Source organism: Thamnophis sirtalis, unplaced genomic scaffold, assembly GCF_051295495.1.
Source record: "Thamnophis sirtalis isolate CommonGarterSnake01/CBP01778 unplaced genomic scaffold, rThaSir2_p1.2 scaffold_8, whole genome shotgun sequence".
Taxonomy (NCBI): Eukaryota; Metazoa; Chordata; class Lepidosauria; order Squamata; family Natricidae; genus Thamnophis; species Thamnophis sirtalis.
This window is the reverse complement of record NW_028261388.1, coordinates 50,430,401-50,446,567: the sequence shown is the minus strand read 5'-3', so window position 1 is coordinate 50,446,567 and position 16,167 is coordinate 50,430,401. Positions and strand designations below refer to the sequence as shown.

Genomic DNA, 16,167 nt, shown 5'->3' with positions numbered 1-16,167 from the left:
TTTGACTGCTCGAAACAATTGCTTGGGAATCAAATCCCAAGAAAACAATTCAAACAATGAGGTAGGGAGTGATGGGGACAAAAGAAAAACCCAAACAACAATTAGGACAAGATGGAGGAAAGTGTTTCTCAACCTTGGCGATTTTAAATCCTGTGGACTTCAACTCGCAGAATTCCCCAGCCAGCTATGAAAAGAAAAGCTAAGAAAACAGCAATAACCAAGGAAGTGTGGTGCCATCAGAAAATAAAAATAGATTTAAAAATCATTTTACTGAGTATTACAAGTATATAGATAAAATACAGTAGAATTATACAAATATAGTTGTCCAAACTATAAAATAAAAGTATAAAAAAGAAAAGAAAGAAAGAAAAATAATATAAAAATAAAAGTAGAGGTTAAAGGAAATAACAAAGAAAGAACAGATAATTTTTAAAAATGGTTCACAAATATCCTTCAGCACATCCAGTGTTAAGGTACTTTCCTCCATCTTGTGTTCATAAATTGAATAAGCATTCTTCTCTTTTAATTTTTACTTCCCTCTGGTTCTGGCTTGTGTCCAACTTTCAAAATCCCATCCTACCACATACAGTAGTATTTTTCAGAATTTAAAGCACCAACTATTTCCTAAGGGGAAGATTCTTTCAATTAATATCAAAATCCTATTTCTGATCCATCATGATCCTTAATCTGTTTATATCTTTACAGAAACAATACTCTAATCATCCTTTTCCCATTTATTCCCCAAATTTACTCTTTAAATGTATAGCTAAAAACTTCTTTCATTAAGGATTGAAGGAAACCCCCCCAGTGAATGTCATCAAACTTGCCAGGTTCTTAATATTTCAAAAGTAACAAATAAATAAATTTGAAAGCGATTAAGAAATGGGAGCCAAGTTTTATATCCATGTAAATTAATATACCACAAAATAAGACTGTAGTTCCATAACTCAGTTACATTTTGTAATAAATGTGTATTAAATTTTTTGGAGAGTCAGGTTAAATAGTAGACAAACTTTGAGGGCAGTCTTGCTTTTTTTTTTTTTTACTTACCTTATACATTTTATATACTGTCCATCTCACTATCCAAAGTGACTCTGAAAGGCTAGCTGGATGAATTTGTTGGTTCACAACTGTCATCATTCCCGTAGTGTAAAACCATGCCAATGCAAGTTTAATTGTTTGCTTGCACTGCAAATTTACATGGCTGCCCAGCTAAGTCATATTACTTTGGATGACTAATAAACCATAAAAATAAAAGCATATAAAATAGTAAAAGAACAATAAAATAATAAACTCTTCAGTCAACTAACATCCTGGGAATAAAACCTGAGGGATTAGGGTTAGCCAGTAGAGTCAGGGCCATTTGGACTTCAGATGGGAGGCTGCCCAAATTTGCTTATGGAAAAGGAGTATTTTTTGAGTAATTTTTTTGAGTATTTTATTAAGATTTATAGGCCGCCCTTTTCCCTGAGGGGACTCAGGGCGGCTTACAATCATTAGGGAGGGGGTCCAATTCAAAATAAACAATATGTGAACAAAATAAAGTAATAAAAACACAACTTGCATTCAACATTCAACACTCGGGTGGGGCAAATTAGAGACTTATCCCCAGGCCTGTTGGGAGAGCCAGGTCTTGAGGGCTGCGCGGAAGGCCTGGACGGTGGTGAGGGTGCGTATCTCGACGGGGAGATCATTCCACAGGGTCGGAGCTGCAACAGAAAAGGCTCTCCTCCGTGTAGTCGCCAGTCGACATTGACTGGCGGATGGGATTCGGAGGAGGCCCAGTCTGTGCGATCTTATCGGTCGGAGGGAGGTAGTCGGCAGAAGGCGGTCTCTCAAGTACTCAGATCCACTACCATGAAGGGCTCAACAGGTAGCCAGTGCAGCTCGCGGAGGATGGGTGTTATGTGGGCGAACCGTGGTGCGCCCACTATCACTCGCGCGGCCGCATTCTGAACTAACTGCAGTCGCCGGATGCACTTCAAGGGCAGCCCCATGTAGAGCACATTGCAGTATTCCAGCCTAGAGATCACAAGGGCTCGAGTGACTGTTGTGAGAGCCTCCTGATTCAGGTAGGGTCATAACTGGCGGACCAGGCGAACCTGGGCAAATGCCCCCCTGGTCATAGCCGACAGATGATGATCGAGAGTCAGCTGTGGATCCAGGAGGACTCCTAAGTTACGAACCCTATCTGAGGGGTATAAAATTTGACCCCCCAGCCTGATAGATGGAACATTAGCCAAATTGTTGGGAAGGAAACACAACAGCCACTCGGTCTTGTCCGGGTTGAGTACCAGTTTGTTAGCGCTCATCCAGTTCTTAACGGCCTCCAGACCCTGGTTCATCACGTCCACCGCTTCATTGAGTTGGCACGGGGCGGACAGATACAATTGCATATCGTCCGCATATTGATGGCATTTTATCCCGTGCCTCCGAATGATCTCGCCCAGCGGTTTCATGTATATGTTAAATAGTAGGGGGGATAAGACCGAACCCTGCGGCACCCCATGTTTTAGGGGCCTCAGGGACGATTTCTGCCCCCCCACCAACACCGACTGCGACCTGTCCGAGAGGTAGGAGGAGAACCACTGCAAAACAGTGCCTCCCACCCCCACCTCCCGCAGTCGTCGCAGAAGGATGCCATGGTCGATGGTATCGAAAGCCGCCGAGAGGTCAAGGAGAACCAGGATGGACGCATGGCCTCCATCTCTGGCCCTCCAGAGATCATCGGTCAATGCGACCAAAGCGGTTTCTGTGCTGTAACCGGGTCTGAAGCCAGACTGGAAGGGATCAAGGTAGCTAGCTTCATCCAAGGCCCGTTGAAGCTGGAAGGCCACCACCTTCTCAACAACCTTCCCAACAAAGGGAAGGTTGGAGACAGGACGGTAGTTATTTAAAATGGCTGGATCCAAGGATGGTTTCTTCAGGAGGGGTCTCACCATTGCCGTTTTAAGTGCGGCGGGGAAGTGCCCCTCCCGAAGGGAGGCGGTTACGACCGCCTGGATCCAGCCACGTGTCACCTCACTGCTGTTGGCAACCAGCCAGGAGGGACACGGGTCCAGAATACAGGTGGAGGCACTCACAGCTCGAATGGCCTTGTCCACATCCCCAGAGGCAACATCCTGAAACTCAACCCAAAGATGGTTTGCCAAGTGATCCTCTTGTGTCCCGGCTGGATCTGCAGCGGTGGAGTCCAAGTCCGACCGAAACCGAGCAACTTTGTCCGCTAAGAATTGGGCATAATCCTCAGCTCTACCCTGCAAGGGTTCCCCCGTATCCCTCCTATTTAGGAGGGAACGGGTTATCCTAAACAGGGCGGCTGGGCGGGACTCAGCGGACGCAACCAATGTGGCAATATGAGATCTTTTTGCTGCCCTAAGTGCCCTGATGTAATCCTTGGTGCAAGTTGTTAATAGTGCTCGGTTCGACTCGGACTTATCGGACCTCCACAAGTGCTCTAGGCGTCTCCTCCGGCGCTTCTTCTCCCGGAGCTCCTCGGTGAAGGGGGAATGCTCATGGATTCATTATTAATAGATTTGTAAAACCTTTCTGTTTAAGATCACAAATACACTACCCCAAATACATGCAAACTGTATATACATTACAGTACATGCTATGAAGAGAATTAAAGTAAGATTAGTCAATGTCATCTAGGGGCCTCCTTTCTGTGACAGTTAGTAGTAAATATATTGGTAGACATTAATGCAATGAAAAACAGAAATCACATTAAAGAGTCAAGATAACAGTTCTTATAGGGTAGGATAGGGAAGCCTATCAAAGTTCCAAAAATCGTATTTCATTGTTTAAGAACACAACATAAAACGTTTTCTCTTCCATATCTGACAATCAGGCTGGAGACAATCCTTAAAAGAACTGGCTAAATGTGTTTCCCTCCCATGTTTTGTCTTCATTCAAAATCTTGCCATTGTCAGCACCATCCTCTGAACCAAAAAGCTGCAGTGATGAGTTCTGTATGTTGGCGTTTGACCAAAATAACTTGTTAAGTTTTGATTCCCAATTGATGTCTAAGAAATCCCAAAGGTGCTTTTTAAAAGGCAAATGGACTGTCTTTTTTTTTCTTGAAGATGTTTTGCTGGTCATCCAAGTTTCTTCCTTCGAAACTGAAGAAGGTTCTTGGTTGAGAAGTGAAACGTCTTCAAGCAAAAGTCCAGACATTTAGCTATGATGTCTAAGTACTTTCTGGCCACCAGATGGTGGTATAGTTTTATTACAGAAAAACTGACTGAAAAGCCCTAGATATGTTCAGGGATTATATTGAGTTTTGTGTACAATATGCTACACTACAACACTATACTTTTAATTCCCTCGGGCTAAGCTATGTACATTCTACTCTTATGTTACAATCAATAGAGAAATATTTCATATACTACCACCACCACCATCCTTTAGAAACCAGGCTTTTCTGTCTATTGTAGAATTGGAAGGAACTTCAGGTACACTGCATGTTAAGAAACAAATTCTGAGAACTGTTTTTTTAGAGTTTATTCTTTATAAGGAGTGTAATTCTTACATACATTAAATTGACTATTACTCTGGAATTTCTTAATACACTACCCCAATGCCTGATTGATTGGCTGCTACCTGCCCATATATTTGGATCTGGAAGTCCCATAGGATCCTAACTTTCTTATTCTCCATAAACGTCTTTGGGATCTCGCATCTGGACTTAGGAAGGTTAGTTACAGATACTTGGTTGTACCATTCAGTGTATGCTAGCCCTGCCTGCATCTTACACCCTGCCACTATATGTTGCACTGTTTCTGAAGCCTCTGCACCTAGGATCCTGTCTGATGTCATAGACCTCTGCTTCTATGGATCTGGTGCTTAGTGCCTCTTCTTGTGCTGCTTTAATCAGCGTCTCTGTGCTGTCTTTTAGTCCAGCTCTTTCCATCCATTGGTAGGATTTCCCAATGTCTGCCACTTCAGCTATTTATTGATGGTATGTTCCATGTAGGGTCTTACCTTGCCACGGTTCTTCCTCTGTTTGAGCTTCCTCCCATGTCTGCTGCTGAGAAGAGCCTTCTCTGCTATGGGTCCTTCTCTGTGGAATACCTTACTCCTTGAGGCTTCCACTCTCCTGACATTTTGAAAGATGGCTTGGGGAGCCAATGGGGGAGCTTCATCCTGGAGATGGTTGGCTAATTAAAATTCAACACCACCTCCCCTCTCGCCCCAGTGTGTCTGGTTCGCTTCTTTGCCATCTTATTGTTCTGACCCAGCCTTAGCAGAAGCAAGAAATAGATTCCTGGTCATTTATCTCTTGTGAATTGATTGCATTCACCCACCGCAAAGTCAGGCAATTGTCCTTCAAGGAATTAAGTGCAGTACAGACCTTATCAGTTCCTTGCGATAATTACAAGACCGTGAGCTCCCAGCCGAAAGTCGGCAAATTAAGTTTTGGTAAGCAGTCTTTGTGACATGAAACACAATAAGCAAAATTTTCAGAAATACGAACTGCTATCTCCTACAACAACCACTCCCCTTTCCTTCTATGCTGAGGCACTGGATCGGATTGCGCCTTTGTGGCCTTTCCGTGGCAGTGGATCCAGGAGGGCACCTTGATTTACCGAGGAACTCCGGGAGATGAAAAGAGACGCCTAGAGCGACGCTGGAGAGCTAGTAACTCTGAATCTGACTGAACACTATTAAGAGCCTTCATTAGGACTTATTTAGTGGCGATACGGGCGGCAAAATATGCACATTTTTCCGCTCTTATTGCGTCCGCAGAATCTTGCCCAGCCGCCCTGTTTAGGATAACCCACTCCCTCTTGAAAGGTGAGGATGCGGGGGAACCCCTACAGGGAAGGGCTGAGGAGTTCGTTAGTTTCTGTCGGACAAAATCACTCAGATTCGGGCAGACCTGGACTCCACTTGGGCAGTGCCAGCGGAGATGCCGAGGAAAGGTCTTGATCAGATTTCCTGGAATGAGTTCGAGTTTGTCACTTCTGAGGAAGTGGACAAGGCCATGGGAGCGATGAGTGCCTCCACCTGTTTACTGGACCCGTGCCCCTGCTGGCTGGTCTTGACCAGCAGGGAGGTAACACGAGGCTGGCTCCAGATGATTACGAACGCATCTTTACAGGAGGGATCTTTCCTGCAGCCTTAGAAGGAAGCGGTGGTAAGACCCCTCCTCAAGAAGCATTTTCTGGACCCAGCTATTCTTAAGAACTACCGTCCTGTCTGCAACCTTCCTTTTTTGGGGAAGGTTGTCGAGAAGGTGGTGGCGCTTCAACTCTGATGGACCTTGAATGAAGCAGATTACCTAGATTCCTTTCAGTCTGGTTTCAGGCCTGGGTACAGCACTGAAACCGCTTTGGTCACACTGACTGATGATCTCTGGCGGGCCAGGGATAGGGGACACTCCTCTATCCTAGTGCTCCTTGACCTCTCAGCGGCCTTCGATACCATTGACCATGGTATCCTTCTGCGACGGCTGGAAGAAGTGGGAGTGGGAGGCACCGTTTTACGGTGGTTCTCCTCTTACCTCTCTGACAGGTCGCAGTCGGTGTTGGTCGGAGGGCAAAGGTCGACCCCTAGGCCCCTTAAATGTGGTGTGCCACAGGATTTGGTCTTGTCCCCCCTCCTATTTAACATCTACATGAAGCCGCTGGGTGAGATCATTCGACAGCACGGGGTTAAATACCATCAATATGCGGACGATATGCAATTGTATCTCTCCGCCCCATGCCAGCTCAGTGTAGCGGCGGACGTGATGTGCCGATGCCTGGAAGTTGTCAGGATCTGGATGGGAGTAAACAAAATTGCACTCAATCCTGACAAGACCGAGTGGCTGTGGATGCTGCCCCCGAAGGACAGTCCATATAGTCCATCCTTAATCCTGGTGGGTGAGAATTTACACCCCTCAGAGAGGGTCCACAACTTGGGAGTCCTCCTGGATCCGCAGCTGACATTGGAACACCATCTGTCGGCTGTGACCAGGGGGGGCCTTTGCCCAGGTTCGCCTGGTGCATCAGTTGCGCCCCTATTTGGATCGGGAGGCACTTCAAACGGTCACTCACGCCCTTGTCACCTCAAGACTGGACTACAGTAATGCGCTCTACATGGGGCTGCCCCTGAAAAGCGTTCAGAGACTGCAACTAGTCCAGAACGCAGCCGCGCGAGCGATATTGAGTGTACCAAGATACACCCACGTTACAGCTATCCTCCACAAGCTGCACTGGCTTCCTATTGGTCTCCGGACGCAATTCAAGGTGCTGGTTATTACCTTTAAAGCCCTACATGGCTCAGGACCAGGATACCTGCGAGACCGCCTACTGCCACATACCTCCCAACGGCCGGTGAGATCCCACAGGGTGGGCCTCCTTCAGATGCCGTCAGCCAGACAGTGTCGGCTGGCGGCTCCCCGGAGGAGGGCCTTCTCTGTGGCTGCTCCGACCCTCTGGAATGAACTACCCCCAGAGAGCCGGACCTTGCCCACTCTCATGGCCTTCCGAAAAGCTGTTAAAACCTGGCTATTCCAGCAGGCCTGGGGCTGTTAACCTCGTTTCTGAGGTCCAGCCCCAATCAGATTGGGTGCATGGGTGATGTTTTTTAAATTGTTCTTTTTATTTCTATTAATTATTCTTCCTGTTTTGTAAGCCACCCGGAGTCCTCCGGGATCGGGCGGCCTATAAATCTACTTAATAAATAAATAAATAAATACACAAACAAACAAACAAACAAACATCCATGTATGGTTTGTTCCACTAGCTCACTTATCATCAGATTGAACATCTGACATGGATCTTGTTAATCTGGGCAATGTCTAAGCAGGCACGACTCTTCTAGTTCATGCTACCTCTCACATTCTGAGGTAGACAGGTAAAACATTATGGGGTCTTTGCTACAAGTAAAATAAACACCAGCCATGATTTGAACCTTGATGTCCTGGATCAAAAGTGGCATTCTAACTACTACACTATCTAGCCGCTACTGTACTGTACATATTCTGTTCTACATTGTATTGTTATTTTTTATTATATATATTGTTATTAAATCTACATTACCATATTTTTCAGATTATAAGATGGAGCTTCTTTCCTCAAAAAAGAGGCTGAAAATCGGTGCATCTTATACACCGAATACAGCAGTTTTTCCTCCCGAAGCCCTGCCCCCTTCACCAAAATGGCCATGCATACCCTTATGGAGGCTTTCAGAGAGCTCCTGGGGGCTGGGGAGGCAGAAATGAGCAAAAAAATGGGCTGTTTTTTGCCCCCCCAGCCCCCAGCAGCACTCTATAAGTCTCCATTAGACTATGCATGCAATTTTTTTGATGGAAAACTGGCCCATTTTTGTGAAAAATGGGCCATTTTTTGTTCGTTTTTGCTCCCCCAGGAACTCTCTGCAAGCCCCCCCTCCAAGGCTATTTCTGCCTTTAAAAAAAAATGGGCCCGTTTTCGTGAAAAACGGGCCATTTTTGGGAGGTTTGCAAAGTGCAAAAACTTTTTTTCCTTTAGGAAAGCTCTTTAACTGATTGATGAGAATTACATTGATCAAGTGCTGTGCCAGGAGAAACAAAGTCTTAGGTGCTGCAGATTGTCAGTGATTTCCTTCTCCAGCACATGGATAAATACACCTGGAAACATCTACCTACTCTCTCTCTCTCCCTACCTACTTACCGTATTTCTCTCTCTCCCCCCTCTATCTACCTACCACCTACCTACTCTCTCTCTCTCCCTCCCTCCCTACTGTATTTCTCTTTCTCCCCCTCTCTATTCCTCTATATACCTACCTACGTTTTTTTTAATTTGCCTCTTCAAAACCTTGGTGCATCTTATACTCCGGTGCGTCTTATACTCCGAAAAATATGGGTATATCATTTTTCTATATTATGTAAAAGTGTGTATATGTGTATGTGTATATCTGAATGTGTAATCAGTGTTTATCTTTTTTTTAATATAGATGGGGAAATCTAAGTTCTGCTGACCAATCGCCCTTTGTTATGCATACATAGGATTTAGTTTCAGAAGGCCATCATTCAGTAACACCCAAGATGGCATTTGGGCATCTGTAGCAAGAGTTCTTCTATGTACATGGTGTCTGAACAGATCTATAAATGTGCAGCTCAGTTCAGGTTAAGTTGTTTCAGTTCCTTGAAGAAAATAACTTTTCAGAGCTCAGGTAAGAACGTTCTGGGTAAAGGATGCTTTGGTTGAAAGAATCTAGTTTTTTCTGGTTCCCCCCAGTTAGACTGCCCTGTTATAATGAGTAATCACTTAATAGCATCCTGAAAATCATTGTTAATATTATAAGAACGTAATTTACAGCTCAAGTGGCAAAAGCTGATCACAGTTGTTCCACATGATAATATAATTTTCAACCCCCCGGAAAATTGTTTTTCTTTGCTTTTGTTATACAAATCTAAAAGAGAAGAGTTCAAACATACAGAAAAAAATATAATGCTAAACTAAATGTTAAACTAACCAGAGATATTACTAATAGCACAACATACAATATAATATCACTACCATTAGAATATGGGTAATAAAAACATTGGACCCTGATAAAATTTTGAAGAAATATTTGTCAGCCTGGACTTGAAATTGAAACAGTGCAGTGCTTTTCAACTGTATTGATTTCTGTATGAAGGACCTAGGTACTGTATATGCAGAATTTTTCAACTGAAAACAATCAGATTGAAATGTACTTAACTTTGATTAGATTATATACATAATCCAGCAGTTCTCAAAGGCCTCAAGTTCCCCTTCAGTGGGGAGGGGGTGTCTGTGAAGTCAAATAAATAAATATTTTAAAATCTCAGTTTAAAATTTTAATATAGCAAATATTGATGGATATAACTCACATAAATCAAAACACTTTGAGGTCCTTAATGATGTTTAAAAATGTAGAGACCAAAATGTTTGAGAACCCCTTACATAATCTATGTTTGTGTATTTCAGGTGAGAAAGGGGAATAAGTAATATTCCTTTTTTTCCATTTTGGATGAAATAGCAGAATATATTTTTCTTCATTTTATTTTGTTTTATAATACAGGTGAATGCTATATGCTTTTTAATCCCTAACCTTTGAATCACATATGTTGTTCACATTACATGGAATATTTCACACTATCAATTTTCATGTTCTTTAAAAACTAATTTGTAATTTTGTTGGGAAATAATAATTAACAAGAGTTATTGTGATACTTTATGTAATTTGTGAATCTCACATAATAAAGGGAATGGTAATTATGGTAATGATAGATAGTTAATTATTGCTAGATTTCCACTTTTGATTAATACTGCTCCAATTAAAGCATTGCTGTCTTAGTACCAAACACCTGGCAGATTGCCTAATTAGCTTAGAAAAAATAGTACAGTGTTTTAAAGTAATTACTTTAATTTTTAACAGTTGTTTATATCAAACCTGGATACTTGATTCTACCACTTGAAATGTCTCAGCAACCTTGCTGGAATTTGACCATGGGGCACTGAATTATTAAAAGCTAAAAGACAATATTTGTAACCCTATTTAACCGAACGTTACTTAGGAAATAAAAACAAAACATGGATATTTGAAAAAATATTTTTTCTCAAAATATATTACCAACTTTCTCAGCTTTGTGATTTTTTTCTGCATTGTTTTTCAGCTGAAATATATTGTTTATTTGTCCTATTGTCTAACAAATTGATTGATCCTTTTGATCCACTGAATATATGCAAAATACTTAGCAAAGCAGACCAATCAATTGGCTAGGCAGTAGAGTATAAACAAATTATTTCAGTTTATTACTTTTACAATGTAACCAATGTTTTATATGAATCAATCATTTACATTACTTGAATTTAATTGATAACATAATGACAGGTCTTTACAGCACAGTTGTTGCATTTAGGAGACTGAGATTTTCTCTTTAGAAGTTGTTTCCTTCAAATCGGCCCTTCATACTTATTCAGTGGGCCATCAGTGCATGTCTTAAATCTTGTCTACGACAAAGCTCCAGCTGAGCTGTGTCCATGAGATTTTTTGCGAAGTCTGCCTAAAACGCTGAACTAAACATTCAGCAAGTTCTGACCAATTCTGGAGAACTGGTGGTGGAAATTGTGAGTAGTTCGGAGAACTGGTAAATACCATCTCTGACTGGCCCCGCTCCCATCTATTCTCTGTCTCCTGAGTCTTAGCTGATTGGGAGGAAATAGGGATTTTACAGTATTCTTCCCCTGCCACGCCCACCAAGCCATGCCATGCCCACCAAGCCACGCTCACAGAACCAATAGTAAAAAAAATTGAATTCCACCATTGACCAAACCATCAGAATAGTTGCCATTTATGCATCCTGATCTAGTCTGGGAAGTTTGACATCAGAAATTGGATTTTGAAGCTCTGTGGGGATGAGGAAGAGAGCATGAACAATGGCTGTTGTGAGTCCAGGAGGCAGGTCAATTTGATGAGGAAAGAGCCCACGTGCAAGTTCTTCAGCATTGCAAAAGCAAAAAAAAAAAAAAAAAAATCCCTTGCTTTGCTTTTAAATAAATTGGCACAGAATCAGAAATGGGTAACTGCAAGGCTGAACAGATTTGCAGCAGTTTCTGAGCTGCTGCAAAGCCATCATACAGTTCCCATGAAACATGTCTGGAGCAAGTTGCAGTTCTACATGGAATAAAGAAGATGTTTCTCATATTAACACTACTTCTTATTAACTATAAAAGTGCTAGGTTGCATAAGAAACTTTCCCCAGGTTTTTTCAGAAGAAAAAAAATGCAAATAGGTAGTTTGGTCCAATTTTTAGAAAGAAAAATAAACAGCAGCGAAATATATGAATACTTATATGCTTAAGTATTCACAATATACAATGATATTTGCATACATTAATAGCATGAAAATTACTCCAAATCAAATACATAGATTGTAATTATTTTTATGATATTACAAAGCAAATACATGTGCCAGTGGTAGAAGCGTTATATATTTTATCCAGCAAAGTAATCTAGTATTCACACCATTTTCTCAATGACACATTTCTTGCTCATTGAAGATTTAGACACATTTCCAGGCATCAATTTGTTTTGGCTTGAGAAGTGTGAAATTTTGCTAAACATCTGGCATATATATTTTAGATGTTCTCAATTAAACTGATCCTCAGAAAGAGCCTTCTTTATCCTGGAGCCCTTCAGTTGTGTTGGACTTTAACTCTCATAAGCCACAGGAAAATTATAAGAAAAAACTAGAATAGGGAAGTCAGATCTAGAATGCGGCCGATTATCTTACATGGCACCACTGTTGTGCAGGATTAAAAAAAGCAAAAATAGATTTTACTTCCTCTTGTTTTGCTTTCATTTTGTTAATATTGTCCTAAGTTTTATTTATTTATTTATTTATATTAAATTTATATGCCATCCATCTCATTGTCAAGTGACTCTGGGTGGCTTACAATCCCATAAAAGCATAATATAAAACAATGAGAACATTAAAAACTTTAAAAATGTTCAGTATTAAGAATTAAAATATTAAAATTAACACACACACACACACACACACATACACACACAGAGGTAAAAAGAGAAACCTGGACAAAAAAAAATCTGGATAAAAAGAGATCAAGACGTAAATGGGGTGGAGGTGAAATCTCCTAATCTACTAACCACCTTTAGAGTGGAACACCCTATTTGGGGCCCCAAGTCAGTTGGGAGAATCAGATTTTTAAGCCCTTTCAGAAGGCCAAGAGATTGGTCACAATGTTCCAAAAAGGCGGGGGAACTATGCCAGAAAAGGCTCTTCTCATGGACCCTGCCAACCAAAATTCCTTGGCTAACAGTATCTGGAGCAGACTCCTCTGTTGGAATAAGTGAGATGGCCCATTGGGGTGACACAGTTCCTCATATAGTCTGGACCCATGCCATAAAGGGCTTTAAAGGTGATAACCAACACTTTGAATTGGACCCAGAATCCAATTTATTATTATCTATTATTATTTAAATAACTTTTTAAAATATTTATATTTATATCGAATAAATCCAAGTTGTATTTCTCAATTATAGCATTCACTTTTATTCTTTGTAGCTTCCTGTGGATATCAAGAGGCAGACAGAATTCGTTATTGTCTATAAAATGGAGTGAACCTTGTGTTAATTACAGGTAGTAAATGAATGTACTGATTATCTTACTAAAAGGACTTTATAGTTAGAACTGAAGTTGTCTAGATCCTATTGTTCATGCCCTATGCAAGTATTATGTTCATTCGTTGTAGAATAATGGACATATCCTGGCCTGCCCAGCTTCTCAGGCAATACATGGCCATCGTGGCTGCAAAGAAATGGCAGAGCTAACTACCAGCTCTCCAACTATAAAATTATTGTATTGTGAACAAAAGAAACAAGTGTTTCTTAATTCTGAAAAGAAATAGCAAACAAGAATCCTGTTGTTTCTCTTTGAAGGATGATGCTAAAGAAGCAGATGTATATAAAATCTCTGCTTGATTGAAGGCTATAAACTGGCAAGGACTAATTGTTCATGTGGACCTTAAACAAGACGATTCTTAATTATTGTCTTTTCTTTATATAATCCATGAAGCAATTTGGGAACATCTGTAAAGTTACAGCAAGCAGAGAACCACAGGGGAGTACTATACAATTAGATGCTGATTTGCATACAACTTAGCATTTGTTACAAAGCACGCATCTCTTGCTTTTCCTTCATAACTCAAATTACAAAGTGTTGACATTAGATTTACATTGGTTAAATAAAGTATTTAACTAAAAGCAGCTGAGATAATTGTGGAAGTGAATTGCCCTAACTGATCCACCATGTAATCTTAAAAAGTAGAGACAGTCATTATTTGAAAGTATTTAATAGCCATCCTTGGAAGGACTGTAGCAGGCAGAGTCATCAAGCATTATCATATTAATTGTACTTTTCTCAGCTCTGTACCTGCCAGTTATATTGGACTTCAAATTCCATCAAGTCTAGTCAGCCCCCAGGCTATGCGGTGATCAAGAAGATAGTCCCCCGACTGCCAAAAAATAGAAGTAACTGTTGGAGGGGAATGATACTATATATAAAAATTACATATAATATTACTACTTAGTGATATTGTTTGAAAAAGTATTATGATGTTATGATCCTTTGAAAAATTAAGGAATAAATAAGCAGTTTATGGTGATCTTAGACTGTGTGGTTACAGAATGAAATAGGTATATAAGCAACTAAACTAAAGCATAACCGATATAGAGCTGCCTTGTAGTATGTATCCCTTTAAAAAAATTGTTCATATTTGCCATACTACCACTATATCATAAAATGCTGTCGTGCAAAATTGTTGCTGTTTTTGTGAGGAAATGCCTCCATCCAGGGGTGAAGTTCAGCAGGTTCTGGCAAGTTCAGGAGAACCGGTAGCGGAAATTTTGAGTAGTTTGGAGAACCGGCAAATACCACCTCTGGCTGGCCCCAGAATGGGGTGGGAATGGAGATTTTGCAGTATCCTTCCCCTGCCACGCCCACCAAGCCATGCCCACAGAACCGGTAGTAAAAAAAAATGAATTTCACCACTGCCTCTATCATTTCAAGTATCAGACATGGAGCTAGAAAATTACTGGCCAGCTCTGCTGAGTTTGCTATGTTCACTCTAGACAAAATCCTGAAAAATGAATTCAGTTTGTTTTGTCCAATCTTTTTGGAATCTATTTCAGACAGTATCATCTCCAGGTGCAAACAAGGGTTCTTCAGTTGCCTGCAGACCCACTTCTCTCTACTGAAAATTCTGCAGTATTTTCCTATGAAAGACTGAGAAAAGGAAAAAAGAAAAATGGTGACAGGCCTGAAAAGGGAGGATGATGTGCAAGCCACCCAAGGGATTAGTGTGCCCAACCATGATACTTGGGATCTGTACCTGCAGAAGCAAGAGCTAATCAGATGAAACTAAAGGGTTTAGGAGGAAAACAGTAGAGGCTGAACTTCTTTTCCTAGAACATTAATGCAGATCCTGTAGCTGGGAACACTTCTACCTGCTTTAGCCCTGTAGAATGAAGTAGGCAAAAGGGAAGCCTTGGATTGCAGGAGAATATTCTACCTCCAAACAGTACACCCACTGCTGTTTTGGTTCCTGAGCAGGGATTTATGGGGAAACAAGGGTCACAGAACTATATCTCTGGTCTCTGGTAGTAATTCCTTTACCAAAGTATTCTTTACCCTGTAGCTATGCAGCTGTGTTGGGTTTCATGATCAACTGTTATAGAATAGATAATGGGAGCTGATATTCAATTCCCCCCTGGTTAGTATCATATTGGTAATGTCTGTTTTAGAAATCCAGGATAGCTTTTACTTTATGTTACTATCCCAAAGTCATCTCACCGTAGAATATCCTGATATATCTGAGGAATTCCATTCACCTGAAACTCCATGGGGTGAAAATTTCTGTCAGATTCTCAGTTTTGGAGAATTCCTGGAGTATTAATTGAATGGGATATTCAATATAAAATAAGTCCAAGCAATTTTACAAGAGATGTCACAATGAGAAGCTCCTGAATTTTAACTCTGAAGCAGATAAAATTGAATTTATCTGGTGCACTGGCAGTAATGCTGTGTAGACTAAAGTTACATGTGAAAATGTGAATTAAGTATGACTGTCCTGTTACCGAGCATGCCAGGACTATATATGAACCTATTGGATAGGTGGATGGGAGAGGTGGTTTGAACTAGAAATTTGGGACTGAATCTGTTCCTTCTGAAGAATTTCTACTCCCCCTGAAGGTATGGCTCTCCAGATTATATCAACATATGGAAGGAATTATATGAGAAGAGGAGGTGCACTTGGTTCAAAGCAAATTTTCATCTATTCCAGGATGGAAAGGTGTGGAGGAAGGGACAGGAATCCCTGAGTGTAGTTCTGTATTAGAATATATTGCTTATTTGGAACTCTCCATGGTGCTGCAACGATTGACTTCCTGCCCCCATCACAATCTGTAGGTATCTTATCTGAATTCTCCCATAGGATTTGAAGGCTTCGGTGCTTTATGTATGACCCAGAAATAGTGATAATTGCATCAAAATTATCTAAAAATATAAATGTGTTTGATAGGGCATTGAATGGATTTATATATTGTAGTCTGTTCTTTAACAACTATACAGTGGCTGCTGATACAGGATTACAATAAACATATGTTGTGATAAACTCTGCTCCCTCCTTCTTCATCTACATTAAAGCTTGGTATT

The 16,167-nt window shown here is 41.1% G+C and overlaps 1 long non-coding RNA gene across 1 annotated transcript; it reads left to right on the top strand.

The window, feature by feature from the left end:
• Positions 1-12,697: 12,697 nt before the first annotated feature.
• LOC148044397 (uncharacterized) lies at positions 12,698-15,833 on the top strand. Its single transcript, XR_015697583.1, has 3 exons — positions 12,698-12,874; positions 13,021-13,095; positions 14,646-15,833. It is a non-coding gene; the product is annotated as an uncharacterized LOC148044397 (long non-coding RNA).
• The last annotated feature ends 334 nt before the right edge of the window (positions 15,834-16,167 follow it).